The following is a 23785-nucleotide window of genomic DNA, read 5'->3' as shown; positions in this document are numbered from 1 at the left end:
AAATCATATTTGCAAGCTCAAAAAATCACTCTATGGTTTTAAACAAGCCCCCTGGGCATGGTACAATGAGTTAACTTCCTTTCTTCTCACATTTGGTTTTAAAAAATCCTTGTCTGATGCCTCTCTTTTTGTATACAACAAGGATAGCATCACTTGCTATTTTCTTGTTTATGTTGATGACATTGTTCTCACGGGAAACAATGATCAGTTTCTAGATGGCTTTCTCTAGCTCTAGGTAACAAATTCTCAATCAAAGATCTCGGTGCTCTTCATCACTTTCTTGGCTTTGAAGTTATTCCCACACCTCAAGGTATATTTCTTTCACAACATCGTCATATCCAAGATATTCTTACCACCTTTAAAATGGATGGTGCTAAAGATGTTCTAACTCCTCTCAGTGTCTCAGATTCTCTCTCACCCACCGACTCCTCAACGTCGGTTGATCCTACACCCTATCGCCAACTAGTTGGCACCTTACAATATCTTGCCTTTACCCGCCCCGACATCTCCTTTGCCGTTAACAAGCTCTCTCAATTCATGCATAACCCAAAACAATCACATTGGCAAAGTCTCAAACGGGTTCTCCGCTATTTAAAAGGAACGGTACACTATTGTCTATTTTTAAATCGCAAATCATCCCTTGATATACATGCCTTTGGGACTCAAATTGGGGAGGAATTAACGATGGGGGTCGATCTACAACAGCTTAATTGATATATCTTGGTTCTAATATCATCTCTTGAAGATCATCAAGACAAAAGACGGTGTCTCGTTCCTCTACCGAAGCAGAGTATAAAGCCATTGCAAATGCGGCGGCAGAAATCTCATGGGTTAAAAATTTACTAAGTGAGCTAGGTCATCCGTGCAAGCGCACCCCCGCATTACTTTGTGATAACACTGGCGCTACACACCTATGTGTGAATCCAGTTTACCATTCTCGTATGAAACATGTTGCATTGGATTATCATTTTGTAAGAGAACAAGTGAATGCTGGTCAATTAAAAGTCTTACACGTAAGCTCCAAAGACCAACTTGCGGACGCTCTAACTAAACCACTACCGAGGCTGTCGTTTCTATCTCTTCGTTCCAAGATCGGAGTCTCCAACGGATCCTCCATCTTACGGGGGCGTATTACAATACATGATTTATATATTTTATTCTCTGTACATATTTTAAAATTCAAATCATTGTATTTTAGGAAGTCAATATTGCTGTAACTATCCCTCAATTATCTCCTTGATTCCTGTGTATATCTCCTTTAAATACTATTGTATAGTGAGAATGATTTATGCTTTTCAATCAATAATATCTCATGCATTATTTTCCCTTAGATGGTTGATGTATCATGTATCCGAGGTTTATTTAGATACTCATTAACGATCAACATCCTGATATGGAAAAGAAAGTCTGTGAAGATGGAGTTGGAACACATGAATAGTATCATACTTGAACGTCTTGAATCTTAGATAAATAAAGAAGAAATAGATATAGCACCTTTTAAAGGTTTATTTGGTCACTTGAAGAAGCCTGATTACCAGAGAATGGTAAATGGCGTCATGATGACAGTAACTCTGATAATAAAGATAAGAAGATGAAGGGGTTTGTCTATTCAAGAAGCAAAAGATTTATTAAACTGGAAGACAATCAGGAGGGTTCGCAGAAGAAAAATATAAAGAGAGCGAAAAAGAAGGTGGTTAAGGTTGAAGAAGAGGTTGTGGTGTCTGTGACATCAGACAAAGAGAAATCGGATGAAGAAAAGACCGAAAGTGATGAAGAGACTCATGTGCTAACTAGTAAATATGACCCAAGAGCATGGCTGAGAAAGCTGAGAAGACGAAACCAACTGACGAAGAACAGGATGAAACACAAAAGGCAGAAGAAGTTCCCAAGAAAACCAGAAAATATATGGATCGAAAGAAAAGAAAAGTTAGTGAAAAGAGTGTGAAGAAGACCAGGTCTACACAAGCAAAGAAACAAAAGAAGAAATTTGGATTGCAACTAGTTGATGAGGAAGAAGTTGAGACTGAGAATGTTAACGTTGCTGAGCCAGTGATTGAAAATGTTGAAAAAGTGAATGAACCGGTAATTGCTGATCCGATGGAAGTAGAAACTTTAGGTGTTCAGACAAAGAAGGGTTCTCAACCTGTTGAAGAGGAAGAGACAATAGACATTGAAGAAACAACTAACATACATATTAAAACTCCTACATCGATGCCTACTCAAATACCGCCAACACCACAAATGAAGAAACCTGAACAAGCAGGTCTATCTTCATCGAGGCAAAAGTTTCCTACTCCTAGAATCGAGTCACTAGGAGATATGGGTTATAACTTCTTCGAAGAGCCGAATAATGAAAAGATTATAGTTACAAGACAAAGTAGGCAACTTGACTGTGATTGTTGAAAGTCTGGTTACTGAGAATGATAGACTATGAAAGCAGAATGAAGAGCACCAAGTCAAGATTGATGAACATGAAGAACGTCGTCGTGTACAAACTAGTATGATGTTAAAGTACAGAGATTACATCAAAGTGTTGAAAGAAAAGATGGGAATTAACTTTGATAATGAAGTTAAGGTCATGAAAGAACAACCAACCGAAGAAGAGATTGTTCTAAGAAAAAGATATTGCCGATGTTGCTGCTGATAAAGCTCAAGGGAAGGAACCCGTTAATGGTATTCCAGAAACCACAACTGAAACTGAAAAACCTCCACAACTGAAACTGAAAAACCTTTTGTACCCGAGCTGACAAGTCAAGATAAAGAAATCATGGACGCTCTGTATGTCCGGAGAATAAAGAAGAAGACGAGGATGATAAGAAGACGAAGGACAACTCGATTATGGTGATTCAGATGATGGTGATGATGATGATAATGATCAAGGTGGAGATACATGTGTGAGGGTTAGTGAAACTCAAAATCAAGATACTAAAGTTAAAGATAATCAACAAGAACAACTTCTACCGATAAAGAAACAGAGAACGATGAACGACAGGGGGAGTTTGTGAATGACATTAATACCTTCGAGTGTTCACCATTGTTAGAGAGCTACATTTCTAGCACGATACCGAAAGCCGGTTTTCATGCATATGAGAATGACTACGAGCATGGATACTTTTGGGCGATGGTATTTACCCGGAGTATTCGAATATTGTTAAAACGTTTTGCGAAACGCTCGATTATGGTGATTCAGATGATGGTGATGATGATAATGATCAAGGTGGAGATACAGGTGTGAGGGTTACTGAAACTCAAAATCAAGATACGAAAGTTAAAGATAATCAACAAGAACAACTTCTACAGAGAACGTTGAACGACAGGGGGAGTTTGTGAATGACATTAATACCTTCGAGTGTTCACCATTGTTAGAGAGCTACATTTCTAGCACGATACTGAAAGCCGGTTTTCATGCAAACGGGAATGACATGGATACTATTTGGGCGATGGTATATACCCGGAGTATTCGAATATTGTTAAAATGTTTTCTGAAACACTCGATGTGAAAAGAAAAATTTTTAAAAAACTACAAGAGTCTTTGCGAAAAGACATCGAGAGGTGTTTCGGGATTCTTCAACAACGATGACAATTTACAAGAAATCCTTGTCGTATGTGGAATAAGGATAGAATTCGAATGATCATGTATGCTTGCATCATTATGCATAATATGATCATAGAGGAGGAAAAGCAATATGCCAAAATTTTTTTCTGGAAGATGTAGTTGAAGGAACCCAATCAACAATGGAAGAGAGAATCTTAAATGCTCAATTATTGCGATCTAAGGATGTACATAACGCGTTAAAGGCAGATTTGGTCGAGCATGATTGGGCGATTTGCCCAATTCGACACGATGGTGACGTTGAAGAAGACTACGAGGAAGAAGTTGAAGAATTCGAAGCTGGGAACTTTGCAGACGGAGGTTTGGATGATGGAGAAAACGAAGAGGAAGAAGGAGAGAACGACGATGAAGATGAAGAATAAATGTGTTGTTTTTTTACTGTAATGTTTTTTTTTTTAATTTAATAAAAGTGTTTTTCTTTAAATAATTTAGAGATTAAATGAAAAAAATAGAAAATTAGTGATTAGGTAATGATGGATATGAGGCTTTATGACTACAACCACTTGTGATATAAATCTCCCCTTATGCATTTTTTGACACTTGTCGCATAACCGCCTAAAAAAGTCAACGTTTGACTATGCGCATTGACCATTTATTAACAAGAAATCTTTTTTCAGACACTGAATTTGGCTTGTTGCGCTATTGGTTAATATGCATGTAGACAACTTAGAAGAGAGGGTGGCTGTCGCCCGGGATGGATTTTTTTTGAACGGCGAAACATTTTATGATTATAGAACTAGGCCAGCGAAGTTGTAAAACCAAAAACAAATACAAGAAAGGTGATACAAACAAGATACAAAAATTACAATCATTTAATCACATCTCTTATGTTAAACTCACACCATCTCTCCCAATCTAAGTTCCTTATATTTAGGGGTGTTCATCGGTTCGGTTTATGGTTTATTTGGTTCGGTTTATTCGGTTTTCAAAATTTTGTACCCCAAACCAAAAACCAAACCAAACCAAACCAGATAAGGAATATGCAAACCGATCCAAACCAAACCAAATTCAATTCGGTTTGGTTTCGGTTAGAAACCAAATAAACCAAATCTAACCAAATTTTACCTAAATACTTTTTTTTCCTAATTTATATTTATGTTTGTGTTCCAACTTCCGAACATCGCAACTAATTTACACCTAACAATATATTATTTTAGAAATGAGTGTGTTTGAGTTGGGCTTTTAGATTTACATTTGGTATTTTGGGCTGCATTAAAAATAACTATTTTGGGCTAATAAATTGTATATGATTTATAAAATATTATTATTATTTTTTAATAATTAATTAAGTTAAATGGTTTATTCGGTTATCCAAATAAAACGAATAAACCAAATAAAATAAAATGTCGATCCATAAACCAAACCAAAAACCATATTCATAATTCGGTTTCGTTTAGAAACCAAACCAAAAACCAAATTCGTTATTCGGATCGGTTTATTTGGTTACGGTTACGGTTCGGTTTACGGTTTTTATTTGGTTACAGTTTTAGCTTTTTCTGAACACCCTTACTTATATTCGAACTACCTTTAAGCCATAAAAACGAACTAGACTTTATTTCTTGTGCCGTCTTACAATGTGTTCCCGAGTCTCAATTAACAGGGGGAGAGGAAGGAAAATAAATTAAGAGAGAAAAGTAAGGAAAAGATGTGATTTTTTTTCGTGTTCCCGAGTTTAATGAAAATAAAGGAAAAGAGAAGGAATCAAGCATTTTATGTGTTCCCGAGTTAGAGGGAAAAGAAAAGAAAGGAACAATTTTACCATTATACCCTTTAAATATAAAACATTTTAATTAGATATGAGGGCAATTTAGTAATTAATAATATTTTCTCTCATAATCTATCCAATTTGGAAGGATGAGTACATGGACAAATTTTCTTCCCTTTTCGCTCCTATTCTTAAAAAAACTCGGCAACTTTTCATCTTTTTTCTCTCTTACCCCAATAAGACTCCGGAACTATAGAAAGGATTATCATTATCTCTAAATTACTTTCGTTGCGTGCTTTCAATATATGCCACAATGTGTTCGACATAACCATACCAATCAATTTCTTGCATTGCTCAGACCCCTTAAAAGTGTCCACAATCCTCACCCTGCACATGAGTTTGTGGATATGTTTGGTGGAGCCATACCAATATAGTCCACCATAGAGATCTGGCATGCTTGCACCTAATAATTATGTGGTCAACAGACTCTTCTTCGATTCCGCACCTAGATATCTCCAACAATTCAATGGTAAGGCTAAAGGGTGTGGTATAAAGCCCCTATGGGCTTTATCATGCCACGTCAGGCCACGTCAACGTCACGTCATACAGGAGGCTTTAAAGCTCTTTCCTTTAACTTTGAGGGTGTGATATAAAACCCCCTATTAAACAAAACTAAAAAAAAAAATTATTGCTTGAAAAGAGGTGGGCCCCACCTGCGCCCCCCCCCCCCCCCCCCCCCCCTTCATTTGCTCGGTGTGGACGATGGCGCCCCAAGGGCACTATGGAGGCTGAGGTGGCGGGTGACGCTAAGCCACACCCACCGGTCTAAGCCCATTTCGTAGGTATGTTCATGAAGTTATTTTATTGCATATAACTTTATATTGTGAATAACTTAATTAGATCTCATATAGATACCAATGAAACCCTTGACATGTACAATGCGAACTAGAGAAACTCTCCTAAAAGTAAAATTACAAAAATGATATTATTTTAATATCTTAATTTTATTGAAAATATATACGAGTTTTTATGCATTAAAGTAGGCCTTGGAATCAATTTGTATTCATTCATTTATGAAATATATACGCAAGTTCTGAGTTTGCTGATTATATCTCACCTTTTTGCTTATATTAATGGATATGCAAGATTGGTAGAAAGCATTTACATATTATAGATTGACCGTCCCTGTTTCCTTGTTTCAGCAACCCGTTGGTAGCAATGCTCCTGCAGTCATTAAAGTTGGTGTTCGGTCTGTCTTGTTCTGCTGCTGTTGGTGCAGCTGATCATCGCTGCACAACATGTCGAAGACTGGTAGCGTCAATCTTGAAACGATTTTCACAATTTTTTTTTTAATTTTGTGTATTTTATAAAGAGGGGTGTTTTTAATACTAATTATGTATATGATTTAATGAAGCTTGTTCAAGATGTTGGTTCAGGCCCCTCAACACACTAGCAATACACTCACAAACTTACGTATGTATGTAGTGTGTATATGAAGATTATTTGTAAAAGAAATATGAACGAAAAGTTACTTTTGTTATTAAAGAAGAAAACGGGTACAAAAAATAGAGCTACTTCTACTCCCTATATATAATAAATAATAACCACATGCTAAATAAACTAAGTCCACATAACTTGGTCAAAACTTGTTGCAAAAGGCTTCAACAATCTCACGAAGTCACCTCCAATTACACTGTCAAAAGACCCATTTACCCCGGGATCATTTAGCTACTTGACCCGTGACCGGCTGACCCATACCCGTGATCTTTAAACGAATAACCATTTGAACCATGACCCGATAATGTGCCGACCCGTGACCCGCAAACAAAACCCGATTAACCCAACAATCACCCTCTTAATCGGTTTGTTCACACCCGTCACTTATAGCACCGAACCACCATTTTTTCCTTCCCGAACCGTCACGACCTATCCCGGACACTCGATCTCCACTGATCACGTCCAAAGTCTTCTTGGTTCAACCCGAATAAAACTCACTACACTTGTAACATGTCACATGGCATCTCATTGGAAATGCTCACTAACATCAAGACTTTTCACGGATCAAAGACCTCACCCCGGCCATTTCCAAAGCCACTCGATTGAACTCCAACGCCATAATGTTACAGTGTGTTTTTTTTTTTTTTTTTTTGCTTTACTATTTTTCGATCACCCTTGTTCAAGAGGCTCTCCACCGACAAAGAAAACAAGCCACTCGCTTCTTCCATTTTCTCACCTTGTCAAACGAGACGAATCCAAAGCCACCTGCTTTGACGGATCATGTCTGCGCGTTTTCACGCACCACGCCGGTCTCCTCTTATCACGAACAATCTGATCAAGGTACCCGTTCTCACCATCTACTGTTATCATCGGTTGTATACCAACTGCGCAAACCCGCAACTAACAACCGAACAACCTAATATCTTCTTCCTTTGAATATCGCTAACAGCCATGAACACCGATGTTCATCACGGTCACCCCGTCATCTCAACTGGTTCTTACACACAACAACAGCTAACCCGAACACCATAACGTCTTCGTCTTCTGCTGTTAAACGACCTTGAAACAACACCTTGTTTTACGACTGTCCTCCGCCGACCGACCGACACACCCGTCGGCGGCGGAGGAGTCTTCCTCCGATCTTCAAACCCACTTCCTACGAGCCCTAGGCTCTCATACAAAATGTTGGTGCAGACCCCTCAACACACTAGCAATACACTCACAAACTTATGTATGTATGTAGTGTGTATATGAAGATTATTTGTAAAAGAAATATGAATGAAAAGTCGCTTCAAGCAAACTCCCTATATATAAGAATAAATAATAAACACATACTAAATAAACTAAGTCCATGTACTCCTAATTTCAAGCAAACTCCAACGTTCACTTTGATTACGTCCACATAACTTGGTCAAAACTTGTTGCAAAAGACTTCAACAATCTCACGAAGTCACCTCCAATTACATGGTTAAAAGACCCATTTACCCATGGATCCTTTAGCTACTTGACCTGTGACCGACTAACCCATACCTGTGATCTGTAAACGAATAACCATGACTCGATAATGTGCCGACCTGGACCCGCAAACAAAACCCGATTAACCCAACACAAGAAAAGTATACGACTTTGTTGTTGATCAATTATTGGAAGCGCATATAAACAAAGTCAAGATTGGGATCCTTTTGATAATTTGTGCCTAAACTCATTAAAGTTGTTGCCATCAACGTTTGTTCTCAAATCATTCACGCCCCCGCCCCGGAGCTCCACGGAATTTGTTAATCATAGTTGTCACGATCTCCTCATGACGCTCTGCTCATTCCTACAAATAAAAGATTTCTCATTATACAATAGTAATATATATATATATATATATATATACTACTTTAATAAGCATATAGGAAGGGCAAAAATGGTCATTTGCCATTGTACAAGAATTTCAAGCACATTGTACAATAATTTAAGCATGAATGTGTTGAAAAGTTTTCTTAACATGCTGTAAAGCCACATGGATCCCGCATGGATCTTAACCGGATCAGTTTGACCCGTTTTACCTCTGATGGATCCAATATAGTGTTTCTATCAGTCTCTTTCTAAACCCTAATTCATTTCATCCAGCCGCTCTCCTTTCTCTGCAAACCCTAATCTCTGGTGATTTTCAACTTAGGGTTTCTTACCTCCTGTAGTATGAGCAAGATCTCACCAGATCCAACAACTATGTGGTCTGTAATAGTGGTCGAGGCAAGTTCCAACAACCCGAGGTAAGTCCGACAACCTCCTTTTATTTCATTTAGGTCATGCCCTTTAGTTTTTGAATCTGATGTTTGTATCTGCTTTAAACTTGCAGATCTAGGTGTCGGTAAGGCGGCAACGTGAGAAGGAGGTCGCTGCTATGACTCATACAGTGGCAGGGGATGAGGATGATTATAGATCTACTCCTTGGTAAGCTCCAGCATCTTTTCTTTTCTTGCATTCTTTATTTCTTATATTGATACCGATAAGTATACTGAATTTGTTGTTTGAAGGAAAGATGAAGTAACCAGGACCACACGTGTTGAGGAATTTTGTTTCATCACATATACTACTTACACAAAATCAGAGGTTTGATGTCCATAATTATTTGACTATATATCGCTAATCACATTTGTATTCTTTGTCAACTCCAATTATATCTTCAAATTATTTAGTTAAATAAGTATTGCAGGTTCTGAAAATGGAAAGTCAAGTTCTGAACATTTTGAATTTTCACCCTTCACCACCAACAGCAGAAGCTTTTTTCGGGTATCTGTATAAAAAGTTATGTTTTTCCTTATATTTCTTGTAAAGAGAGCACCTTTATGAATGTTTATTGTTTACAGGAGATTCATAAGAGCAACACAGGCTTCCCACCAGGTAAATATTCTCTATTTGCTTGTAATTTGGGTTAATTCTGTTTCTTCACATGCTTAATTGTTGTTTTCTACAATTTGTTAGAACCGAGTTTTGTATTGGAGTGTTTGGCAAATTATCTAGCTGTGTTGACTCTGGTTTGCAGGTTCTTTGTGTTCGAATCTCTTTTACATTTGCTGTTACATATTTGGTATGTTTTCATTTACTTTCACCCTGGTTTGTTGGATTACTTTTACTTATTCATTCGACTCACTTAACCCGTTTCATTTTTAAATAACTTTCTGGGTTCGAGCCATTCAACCAAATTGATAACGTATTTAAAGTGGTCCATTTTGACCCAAACTCATTTTGCTTTGAGTACGTTTTAACCAGGACCTACTTTGACCCATCACTCAACCCGACCATCCCGTTTCGCCAGATTTTAGAAGGATGACCACACGTAAAGGTAAGCGACCTTTTCATTTCATTTATAAAGTAAAATTTTATGTTTCAGTTTGCTTATATTTTTAGGTTGGTTGTGCTTCCCTAGGATTATGTTACTATAGAGCAAGTTGGTTATTTAGAATTAATATAGGATCAAATGTCATGTTCAATATATATATATATATATATATGTTTTAATTGAGGTTCGCTTTCACTTTTCAAAATGCTAAGCTAGAAGCAGATGTATGGAAACTTGAGGTTCACTTTCACTTTTCTTGCATATGAGCATATCCATTGGTGTTATTTAAATTCATATCTAAGTAAATATATAACTTTGTAGATGAAATTGGAGAAAAAGAGATCACCGTCAATGGATAAAATTATGAAGTATGGACAAACTTAGATCAGCTAAAAAAAGCACAAGAAATGAGACGTGTGGAGGATGGACTTTGAGGAGTTCTGTGCAGCTGCCCTTTGTGTCCATCAACTCGAGGGTCTTGATCAACGGGAAAGGCAGAGCCGTGACGCCTATGAAATATTTGAGAAAGACGGTAACAGACCTATTGTACATGAAGAACTAGCTTATGTAAGTTAACTGTATTATGAACACAATGTAAATTGTTTTTTTATTTCTTTAACATTGATTCGGTTACATTAAACTATTAAAGTATGTCATATTGGAATTTGGAAATACTGAGCCTATGATCCCCGTGTTGCAGTTGTAGACTTTGACTTTAAAGGTCAAACAAGCTACTTTTTGCATACAAATTTCATATGAATTTTGCTAGACATCCGGTTGTACTGCTTCTCGAAGCGGGGTCCACATATGGTTTTTGTTATAGTTAGCGAGATGGGAGGTTAAATTTGGTAATGGGTCAGACGGATTGAGTGAATCGCAACAAGTCACTTTCAGTACGGGTCAAAACGAGTCGGTGGGTCGTCTCGCCTCACAAACACCTTTGTTATATATTTTATAATAATTAATGCTCAAACACGAATAAATACATCCTTGTATAAATTGATTAAGAAACTGTATGCACTAAACTTACACTTTCGTGTACTTTCAAGTTTCAACCCGTTTGACAATTTGACTCATTTGACCCGTTCCCTTTTTGGCACGTTTGTGTATTATTTTGGCTTATTTGATCTGTTTGTGAGTAAACATAACTCAAATATAACACTTTCATAAGTTAATTTAGTCTAAATTGCCACTTCTAGATTTTGTTCCAGTAGATTAAAAATTGGTTTGGTTTAATATGAAAATTTGTTAGTTTGACCTCAAAAGTCAAAATTTATGTTTTTTTTCCTTTGAGTCTCTGTTTGAATGTTTAATTGTTCTAACAAAAAACATCCTTTTACAGTTGGGATCTGCGGAACTCTTTATGAAGGAATCAAAGTTTTTAATACATGGAAGCGGTAAAGACAATCCCTTGGCGGTACTTCACCACCGACTAGCGCCTAGCGCCTTCTACAACATTGAATCCTCCAACGGGATTCGTGTTTGAAAAGCAACAAATGCGAGGATTATATTTCAGTCAATCTCCCGCAAAGGTATAGAGGTGCTTATTTTTCTGTGTTGTTCATGTAAGTTTGTAAATATAAAAAAAAATCTCACAGAAACTAATAAAGATTTGAAATATAAGCATAGGTGAAATGCATTAAGATGATTTTTGAAAAATATATTAATATAATTAAATCAAGAGAACAATACACAATCTTGAAATACCTGATCAAATGAATGGTATTTGCCTGTTTATTAAGAAATTGTTTGCTTTAATTTTTTGTATATACCAAACACAAAGAGTAAATTACACGGATGGTCCTTATGGTTTGGCCAGTTTTTTGCGACTTTCGTCCAAAGGTTTGTTTTCTACATTAGGATCCAAAAGGTTTGAAATCTTGCCATTTTCATAATTTAAAGGGCAATTTGATTATTTTCACTTATGTTAAAAGATCGAATACCCCTAAAAGACCGAATTGCCTTTTAAGTTAACAAAAAAGACAGAAATACCCCTGACTTGATGGGGGGATGAAAATGGCAAGATTTCCAACCTTTTGGATCTAGATGCGAAAAAACAACCCTTTGGACGCAAGTCGCAAAACTGGTCAAACCTCAGGCTCGAAAATGGCATTTTACTCTATTTTTTAATTTGTGATTCATTGCTTACTGTTATAGTTTTTTTTTTCTTGATTTTTTGCTTACATTTTTCTTGATAAAATCTGATTAGTTTGAAGAAATATTTGCTGAATGATGATTAATTGATTAGTATGTATGTAATCATATGTTTTGTTCATTCTTTATAGGAGGAACAACGATTCAATGCTTGCAACTGTTGAATCAACAAAACTAGATTATGAATGGAGGAACGACTGAACAAAACATGTTGGAGCTGACTCATTCGCATTGGCGAAGGGATCCGGTTTGTAAGGTGCGGTGTCTTGGCGTTCCGACTGTCGACATGCGAAACCTCTGCCGCATTCTGTAGGTCTGTTCAGACAATTTTGATTCATCACTTAGGTTCTGTAAGTTGATTAAGTTAACTGTTTAAGTGAAGCATTTATGGTTAATGTTAGTTGAAATGAAAGGAGAAGACTGGTGGTAAGATTCTTCTTAGGACTGGTGGTGTGTTGTATCTTTTTCGGGGTAGACATTATGATCCGCACAACAGGCCGAAATACCATGTGATTCTGTGGAAGCCTGCAACTCCGGTTTACCCTAAGCTTATACAAGAATCACCAGAAGGGTTGACGAAAGAAGAAGCTGATGAGTTGAGAATGAAAGGGAAAAAACTCCCCCCGATTTGTAGACTAGGTAAAGTTTAACGTCTAGAGTTACATATTTGCACATTGGGTTTATTATTTTCTGAGTTCTCATATATTGACTAAACCAGGTAAGAACGGTTGGAGAGTAGAAATGTCTCACAACTCTAGAGGATCTGGCAGTGGCGGAGGGCGTGGTGGAGGTCATGGTCGCTCTGGTGGTTCTGATTTGAAATGCTACCAGTGTGGTGACGTTGGCCAGTTTGCTCGTGAGTGTTGTGGTGGTGGTGGTGGTGGTAGACGCCGCAGCCGCAGCCGTAGCCCAGTCAACAGGTACCGACGGAGTCCTAGCTACGGTCAGAGGTGAGATTTCTGAAACACGAGATTATTTTTTTTGTTTTGTTACTTAATTGCCATATAATGTTTATTCACTTCAGTACATGAAAATAACTTAATTTTTTGCCGGAAGCAGGAGCTACAGTCCTCGTGGCCGATCACCGCCACGCCGTAGGGTGTCACCTCCTCGCAAGATTAACTACAGCAGGTCACCTCCGCATCGTGGATGAGACGAGTTGCCATACACAAACGACGTGTTTTATTTCTGTTTCTTTTTGAAAGTATATGTAATTCAAATGTGTTAGTTTGAGTCTGAGATGGAAATGCTCAATATGGTATGTTGCTTTGAGACAAACAACATAAATACTTATGGGTTGCCGCGGACAATCCCAGTAGTTTATTTTGAGGAGACTGGTAAAAATAAAAAAACAAAATTAATATTGCATGGATTCTTATCTTCAAAATTGCTAGATGTGAATTTAATATTTAAGTTGGTGATAGAACAATACGGTAATCTATGTTACGGGTATAGGTAATGGTAAGTTGGTGATATGTTCACGCCCTATGTTGTCGACTTCGCGGCAACGCGTAGGTTTCCCACTATATATAGTTATTGATGATGTGTAGATGTGAATGTGATTAATAGGTGGGTGTAGAAATGCCATTAAATCCCCATGACCGGTTTGAAGTACCTTAAACGAAAATTTGGATTTTAGTTATAACCCAACTGAACTGAACCTTCTCATGCACACCCTTAAAATTACTAACAAGTGTTGTGTTTTCCGTTGCATCGTGAATTTGGTTTTGGTTATGGCTCAAAACTGAACCGCTCTGTACATAGCTCGAAACTCACCAACCTAGGTGATATGGTTCCCGCCGCATCGCGCGGGTAAACGGCTAGTATATATATATATATATATATATATATATATATGGTAGGATCCTAAGAGAAGTCCACCCTACTTGAGAAACTTGAGAAGCATTCTGGACCACACATTTCCCAAAGCTATTCGTAATATACGTATATGTATAGTTTAAACTTGACTGTATACATATATGTATATTGACTTATACACATATGTATATAGTCAATTTTAAACTATACATATATGTATATTACGAAAAGCTTTGGGAAAATGTGTGGTTCAGAATGCTTCTCAAGTTTCTCAATTAGCCTAGTGCTTCTCAAATGATCCTAACCCTATATATATATATAGGGGGCTGCTAGAATGAGAACCACCCCGAGTTGTAAGAACCGCGAGAACCACACCATCCGGGTCGCCGTTTACCACGATTTTTTTTTACAACTAGATGTGTAAATTATAAACACATCCTAAAAAAAAAATTTAAACGCCCCCCCCCCCCCTTAGGGGGTAGTTTTTTACACCACAAGTTTGGTGTTTTTATTTTTTTTCTTTTTTCTTTTTTTTTTCACCAAACTTGTGGTGTAAAAAACTACCCCCTCGGGGGGGGGGGGGGGGTTAAATTTTTTTTTTTACGGATGTGTTTATAATTTACACATCTAGTTGTAAAAAAAATCATGGTAAACGGCGACCCGGATGGTGTGGTTCTCGCGGTTCTCACAACTCGGGGTGGTTCTCATTCTAGCGGCTCCCTATATATATATATATATATATATATATATATATATATATATATGGTAGGGATATGGTAAAAAGTGTCTAAAATGTGAGAAGGGTAACAAGTGTTTTAAACCATTTGATATTTGATCTAATGGTTGAGATCAGTAGGGTATAAAATGTAAATTGTGTTTTAATTAGAAGGACCTTATGTAAAATTAAAGGGCAATAGTGACTTTTCCAACTTTTCAAATATGGTAACCGTTTCAAAACCCCCATCAATCTCCTATAAATCAGCGAATTTATGGTAACTGTTTCAAAACCCCCCATCAATCTCCTAAAAAGTCAGCGAATTTCTCGTACTGAAATAAATTCTTCCATTTCCTTCTCAACAACTTTTTATAACACTATAAAGAACAGTATATTACATGATAAAACACTATAGGAAGATATAACACTATCTGTTTACTGTAAGACACTAAACATAAATAAAACACTGTTGATGGGGGATAAAACACTATGAAAAGGAACAGTATATTACATGATAAAACACTATAGGAAGATATAACACTATCTGTTTACTGTAAGACACTATACAGAATAAAACACTATTGATGAGGATAAAACACTATGAAAGGAACAGTATATTACATGATAAAACAATATAGAAAGATATAACACTATCTGTTTACTGTAAGACACTATACAGAATAAACACTATTGATGGGGATAAAACATTATGAAAAGGAAATTAAAGATACCTGTACATAATATAACACTATTGACTGGGGAATATAACACTACAACAAGAACTTACCGTAAACAATTAAATGTATAGAACAAATCGAATTCGAATCACATCCCTAATATATCGCCTGATATTTTTGGCAGTTATCTTTGGAAATCAATTAATTGATAAGAATGGACAATTACTAATATACCCTTTTGAATTAATTAAGATAACTGACATTTGTCATTCCCAAATTATTTCTCACACTTCTCACAAAAGTTGGACTTTTTACAGCATCCTCTACCTATATATATATATATATATATATATATATATATATATATATAGGACAAAAATCCGTTGGGAACCACCCTTTATTGCGAGAACCGCGAGAACTAATGTGAACACAACCAAAAATGCCTAAAAATAGCTAAAAAACACACAAATATTTTTTTAATATTTTTTATATAAAAATCGCTACTTTTAGTCGCCAAAAAAAAATTAAAAAAAAAATTTTTTGGCTACCGATTTTAACATAAAAATTTTTTTAAAAAAAATTAGATTCTTTTTTAAATTTTTTAGGTTTTTTGGGGGTTTAGTTTTTAGCATTAGGGGGTGGGGGGGGGGGGGTTTAGGTTTTTGGGGGGTGGGGGAGGGGGGTTTAGGTTTTAGGGGGGGGGGTGGGGGGGTGGGGTTAGGTTTTTTTAGGGTTTTTTTTAGCTATTTTAGGTTGTGTTCACATTAGTTCTCGCACAATAAAGGTGGTTCTCGCATGAACGTTACCATATATATATATATATATATATATATATATATATATATATATATATATAGTAGGAGTTGGGTGGAAAGTCTATTTTTCCTAGAAAGTCTAGGAAGGAATAAGAATTGGACATGTGTCATTGAGGGATTTTAAGTAGAAGGGCTATCATGTAATTTCACATTTTAATTTTATTTTTGGAATGTATCTTCATTAACTAAAATTCCATGATTTTCGGAATTTTTATTATTTTCGAATTCAAATCTGGAAGTCAATGTGTTCATTAACAAAAATTCCATGTCACATTACATCGCATATTCCATTGTTAAGAAGATTACTGGAATTTATCAGCATGTTCTTGGTGCTGTGTTTTAACAGTTTACAGGGCTAAAGTCAATTTTTTTATAGATCTCACAATATAAAGATGGTAAAACACAGTGTATGAATCTGATTGCTGTTAAAACACAACTATATGAATCTGAATGCTAAAACGCAACTGTATGAATCTGATTGCTGTTAAAACACAACTGTATGAATCTGAATGCTAAAACACAAGTGTATGAATCTGCTTGCTATTAAAACACAACTGTATGAATCTGTTTGCTGTTAAAACACAACTGTATGAATCTGAATGCTAAAACACAACTGTATGAATCTGCTTGCTGTTAAAACACATCTGTATGAATCTGGATGCTAAAACACAACTGTATGAATCTGCTTGCTGTTAAAACACAACTGTATGAATCTGCTTGCTATTAAAACACATCTGTATGAATCTGTTTGCTGTTAAAACACAACTGTATGAATCTGTTTGCTGTTAAAACACAACTGTATGAATCTGAATGCTAAAACACAACTGTATGAATCTGCTTGCTGTTAAAACAAAACTGTATGAATCTGTTTGCTGTTAAAACACATCGGTATGAATCTGAATGCTAAAACACAACTGTATGAATCTGTTTGCTGTTAAAACACATCGTCAAGGAAACGGAGATGATAAGAACAATATTTGAATGGTGATGATGAACTCGGAGATGGAGAAGTGTTTTAATTTGATCCGGTGCTCTCCATCGTTTCTAAAGTTATCTCCATCGGTGATGATTGTAGTTATTTTTTGTAGGGATTGGGGTTTCCAAGATGGGTTTGGAGAGAGAGAGAGGGAAAATCGCTTGAATTTAGGAACTGGGCAGTTATCTAATTGATTTAAAACACGGCCATTGACAAAATTGCCCCTACTCATTTAAAACAATCAATTAATTAAACTCAAATATTACAAGATTGCTATTGATTTAATCTCAACCCTTAAACACACCAATCGGATGGACCAGATCGCTTCCTAGACTTTCTAGGAAAAACACACTTTCCGTGCGAACCCTACTCTATATATATATATATATGTGTGTGTGTGTGTGTGTGTGTGTGTATATATATATATATATATAGGTAGAGGATCCTGTAAAAAATGCTTAAAGTGTGAGAATGGTAAGAAAGAATCTCAGCCATTAGATCTTTTGATCTAATGGTTGAGATCAATAAGGACCAAATTGTAAAATATTTTCATTAATTTGGACTGATTTGAAATATATAGGGGCAATATAGTTTTTTAAACCCACTAGAAATTAGGTAATGCACATGTAACTTCCCCCCGTCTTTTTTAAACGTCAATAACTTTTTATACGTAACTTTTTTTTAAAAGTATTACACCATAATAACGAGCGTTTTTTTATCTTTAATATCAGTACCATATTGCTATACTTATATAGAGAAAAAAATATGTTTCGATCAGATGTTTAGTCAATGAATGGTATTATATACTTGCTGAATGGTGTTATATACTTGCTGGATGGTTTATATACTTACTGAATGGTGTTATATACTTGCTGAATGGTGTTATATACTTGCTGAATGCTATACTTACTGAATGGTGTTATATACTTGCTGAATGCTGAATGGTGTCATATACTTGCATACTTGCTGAATGGTGTTATATATACTTACTGAATGGTGTTATATACTTGCTGAATGGTGTTATATACTTCTTATAATTAAGGTGGCGGTTATGGGAAGTTTTTAATTAATTCAATTAATTTAGATCTAATGGGGGCTGAGATTCTTTTTACCTTTCTCACACTTTTGGTCTTTTTTACAATAACCTTACCATATATATATATATATATGAGTGGGGATCCTACGGAAAGTGTGTTTTTCCTAAAAAGTGTAAAAAGTCATAAAACACAATAATTTCAGGCATAAAACACACCTAAACTCAGAAATAATAGAATGAATATTACTAAAACACCATATTCAAACTCTAATAGTCCATAAAAACTTCAAACACACCATCGTAGAACTATGAATATAAAACACACAATGCTAAACAACATAAAACATAATAATATTTGCCATTCCACAATCAGAGCCTTAACATCTAAAACACAACACAAAACCCACATACATGATGTTTTAGTAATCTTCATCATATTATTTGTGGGTTTTTGGTGTGTTTTATGGTTGATATTATTGTGTTTTATGACTTTTTACACTTTTTAGGAAATTTGGACTTTCTGGCCAACTCCTATCCTATATATATGTATATATATATTGGCGGCGTTCGGCTACAAAGTCTAAATCTCCTAAAAATATACAAATTCATAAAACACCATAATTTTCAGCCATAAAACACACCCAAAACCTACAAATTAGAGAGTGAAGATTACTAAAACACTATATTCAAACCTTAGCAGTCCATAAAAAACTCCAAACACACCATCGTAGAACTATGAATATAAAACACAACATGATAATCAACATAAAGCACATAATGTTACCTATTGGATAATTAGAGCCTTATCATCCAAAACACAAAACAAAACCCACAAACATCATATCGTGTTTTAGCAATCTTTATTATGTTATTTGTGGGCTTTGGGTGTGTTTTATGGTTTCAGATCATTTAGGAACCAGCATTTACCGCGAGAACACAACCAAAACTACTTTAAAAAGATTAAAAGCACACAAAAAAAATATTTTTTCCATAAAAATAGCATTTTTTTGTTAATAAAAAATTATAAAAAGTCGCGATTTAACTGTAAAGAAAACATCTTTAGCATTTAGTTTTAGGGTTTAATTTTTAGCATTTAGCTTGGGTGGGGGGTTTAGGTTTTTAGGGGGTGGGGGTTTAGGTTCTTTTAAGGTTTTTGGGGGTGGGGGTGGGGGGTTCATTGTTTGTTTTGGGTTTATTTTGGTTGTGTTCACATTGGTTCTCGCCTTAAAGTTGGTTGTCGCATGAACCCTACCTTACATATATATAGAGGAACTGTAGAATACAATTCCCCTTATCTTACCTTGCGTACGCGATCACGGTATCAAAACACGTGTCCCTGAATTAGTTTTCCTACGTAAGGGTAAAACAGACAATACATTCAATCAGCAGATCACGAGTTCGTTGCACCATTATCCCGGAAATTATGAATCGCATTAGTTTCAAATATTCATAATTTTTAGAACTATACATTGCGATTTTCATTTCTACGTGATTAGGGTTTAATCGATTGTTGTTTTCAATGGATCCACAGAGCATCACCGGACGGAACACAGATGTTGATTTTGAAGATGTTGAATTCATTAGTAAGCATGGTGAATTAGGTGGTGACTAGAGAGTTACGATTGAGGAAGTTAGAAATCCATTTCTGAAAATGTTGTAACTGAGGGTTCTAATAGTAAGTTCTTATAATTCAGATGTTTAAATGTTCAATTTGAAAGTTATTTTTATTCGGTGTAATGAGCTGTTTGATTGTAATTAATTGTAAGGTTTTTAATAAGATGAGAGGGTAACTGTTATGGAATCACAAGAAATTAATTTCGCATGTTATGAGTCCAAAAAATCGCATGTTATGAAAAGGCATAACATGCTGGTTTCGCATGTTATGAAAAGCATAACATGCTGGTTTCGCATGTTATGAAAAGCATAACGTGCTGGTTTCACAGGTTATTAGTCCAAAAATCACATGTTATGAAAAGGCATAACATGCTGTTTTCGTATGTTATGAGGTCAAAAATCGCATGTTAGTTTTAATCAATCCGATATTTTTAACTTTTTATTAAATTTATAGATGAAGGAGTTTATATTCCAGAGGTTGAAGCATCAGCCATACTTGTGGTTGGCATGCAATTTACTTCTTTCGAACAAGCTTACGTGTTTTACCAAACGTATGCCAAGTTATCAGGTTTTTCTGTCCGCAAAGGTGGTTTAAACAATAGTGGTGGCATAATTTAGACTAACTATTTTGTGTGCTCGAAAGAGGGACATAAGCCTTTGTTTATTGATGATGCTTATTCGAAGTCTAAAAAGCCATACAAAACAAGGAAATGACCAACCATTAGAACCGGGTGTAAAGCGCAACTTATGCTTGGATCGCTAGATGGGATATCATTTACAGTTAAGAAGTTTGTTGAGGGTCATAATCATAGTTTTGTCTGTCCTGAAAATCTTCATTTGCTAACAGCTTACAGGAAATTGACTGAAGTTTAAGTAGAAATGATATGGGAATTAGGTACTCTAAACCTTGGGTTGGTGAAAGCATTTCATATAATGCGAAAAAGATACGGTGGTTTTGAGAAAGTTGGTGCTACTGTCGATGATTGCAACAATTTTAGAGCTAGAATTAATTGTTATATAGGTGAACATGATGCAGACATGGTGATTAATAGGCTGGCCGATAAGAAAGGATATTTAGTTGATTATTCGTTTCAATATTCAGTTGACGAGAACAAGCGGTTAACTGGTTTGTTTTGGGCTGATGGATTATGCTATTTGTGACAACCCGAACTTTCAAGGTTAGCTATGTTTTGATCTTGCGAATTTGACTCCGTTAATCGTAGACGCTTGTTAATTGAGTTATATAATCTAGTGAAGTTTATAATTGGATCATATAATTTAGTGGGTCAAACATATACATGCGGGCTTTATAATTGGGTATATATATGTATATGAGTGTGATAAATACATGTTCATAGGTTACATATTATGATAGACAAACCCACACAAGTTGATATAAGTGGCCATGGGCCAATATCTATGGTGGTCCATTGGGCCGTAACGTATAATTGGACCGCAATGTATATGTGCTTGTTTGATTAAGAAACCCTTGGATATAATGTATCGAATAAACCTTGGACTTGGCCCAAACCGCCCCCACACTATGGATAGAACCGGCCCAGAACTTTGTGTTAATTATTAATGCAACCGACCCAAAACCCCCTTGTCCATATAATTATTTATAACGTGATTAGTTAGTGAGGCATAGTAGAGCAAACCCTACTTTTACATCTATTATACGACGGCAGTGGAACCCCCTCTTGCGTGATATCATTCGGCTATCAAAGACTGTGGTTAGTGAATCTCTACTATACTAGTTGTTAGCCGATAATTCCTTAATGTAGTCGATGATCATGTCTTATAGACACGGCAGATTTTGATAGGCCTTATGTGATATTATTTGATGCGTGTAACCTGATTTACTATGATTATATATGATTAGTTGTTTTGTGATGTGTGTGAGGGTGTAAAATAGTATTGTAAAGTCTGAATGGTATATGTATAAATAATTGTGGATCTCCTATCGAAACTGGTAACCACGTGAGTATCAAGCATAGCTTTCTATTAGGAGGCCTAATAATAGTTATCAGAATATTAATGGGTTATGATAGGGATTTCAGCACCGAAAAGAATGGCAGGCTATTATTGGTTTTGTTATGAAGTGATTGGTTGTAAGTTAGGGTGCAATATAGTTGGCAAGCAATATTAATATTCAGTAGGTAACAATATCAAAATGTAGAACAGATTGGGTATTTCTTGTGGGGGGGAAGTGGGATTGGACCGAGAATGATATGCGTGCTTGTTAGTGGACCGCTGGAATCAAACCAATAGAATAATACACTATGTGAATGAGCCAAATAATGAAACAGGCTGTGTACAAAACCAACAACTCACTGACCTGATGTGGCCCACTCCGACCTGATCCAAATCGGATACATATTCAGCCCACCAGTTTTGCTAACGGAGCCATGCAAATATTCAACGCAATGGGCTGAAACCTTTGGTTAGCTGGGCCGGGTATTCAAGGGGTTGTACGGGGGGGGGGGGGGGGGCCCAAGTATCTAGTATATATATGTATATACATAATACGGTTTGGGTTATAAACGTTGAACAGTGGGTGGTCAAGTTAACTCGGGCTACCCTATATTTTTTTAAATGGAGTGACGTGTTAAACGGTTATGAAATGTTAGTCGGGTGTGTTGGTGAACCCAAGCAACTTGTAACTCGAATGCTATTAAAGGATATGTAATCTAACTTATAGACTTAACGGTATGATTGTATGATATCGAATAATACGAAATGGTAACATGAGAAGTTTGGTGATTCGTACCCTTGTTGTGATAAGCGGTAGAGATATGTGTGATACTTGTTTGTTACTCGTATGTTGTGTGACAACCTATGGAATGCAACGTGAATACAAACTAATCGTGTTGATAAACAATGATAGGATGTGGTTGACCGACTATTAGGCAGTAATTAACCCTACCGAGCAAACCCAAGGTGAGTTCACTACATTCGAGCATGCGTCCCAGTGGTTGGGGACAGTCAGTGGGTATCCCATGGGGGGGATAAGTCTTTGGGTAAAAACGGGTATATTGGTTAATATTCTCACCTATCATCTTTTGTAAGTCCCTCATCGGGTATTAGTTAGTAGCGCTACTTAGGTTTGGCACCCTCACCCCGCGCCTGTAGAGGACGAAGGTGAACTAATGACCCAGTCTGGCCCAGTACTAGATAGGAGTACGTGGGAAGGGCAGTCGTGTATTTCAGGAGCCGTCATTGTTCGGAAATGAGATATTAACAATATTACTTGCATTGGTTATTGAACTGTTTTACATACAACGGGTAACAAACATTTTCTAAAACTGTGAACTCGCCAGCTTTGTCTGATACGTGTGTTACATGCTCGCAGGTCCATAGGTACTTGGAACGCAGGAACTTGCTGGCTGGAGGGCGAGAGTGGTCATGGTTACATTAATAAACTTATTTATCAGACATTTATTCATTGTGGTTGTTTGGATAGTATTTACAGTATGATACATTAACGCTTCCGCTGAACTTATGGTTTTTGAACAACTTATGTTTGGGATTTCAATATTATTAAGTAATGGAATTTTATTTCAAACTTGTGATTCAATGTAATTGGTGGCTCATTACTAGTCGTCACACGCCTAACAGGGATACTCCCTAGGTGGTAATTTGGGGGTGTGACAGTTTGGTATCAGAGCCACTGGTTATAGTGAATTTGGTTTTAAAACTGATTTATAAAACCAGACTATAACTGAACTGATACGACATTGACCATGACACTCAGCTCCAGGCAGCAAGGTTCGTCTCTTGTTTACTATTACATAGCATAGTTAGTACATACTCATGATCAGTATCACACTCGAACGC

The 23785-nt window shown here is 36.3% G+C and overlaps 1 long non-coding RNA gene across 2 annotated transcripts; it reads left to right on the top strand.

The window, feature by feature from the left end:
* The first annotated feature begins 8914 nt into the window (after positions 1-8914).
* Positions 8915-13658, top strand: LOC110940538. Of its 2 annotated transcripts, XR_002593302.2 has the most exons (13): positions 8932-9073; positions 9160-9254; positions 9338-9413; positions 9517-9593; positions 9671-9704; positions 9847-9891; positions 10074-10146; positions 10465-10710; positions 11486-11675; positions 12429-12610; positions 12699-12936; positions 13016-13247; positions 13357-13658. It is a non-coding gene; the product is annotated as an uncharacterized LOC110940538 (long non-coding RNA). The 2 variants fall into 2 exon arrangements; XR_002593300.2 differs by having other exon boundaries at positions 8915-9073; positions 9847-10146.
* Positions 13659-23785: the final 10127 nt, after the last annotated feature.

Source organism: Helianthus annuus, chromosome 5 (genome assembly GCF_002127325.2).
Source record: "Helianthus annuus cultivar XRQ/B chromosome 5, HanXRQr2.0-SUNRISE, whole genome shotgun sequence".
In the NCBI taxonomy this organism is placed as follows: Eukaryota; Viridiplantae; Streptophyta; class Magnoliopsida; order Asterales; family Asteraceae; genus Helianthus; species Helianthus annuus.
This window is presented reverse-complemented; position numbering and strand designations above follow the sequence as displayed.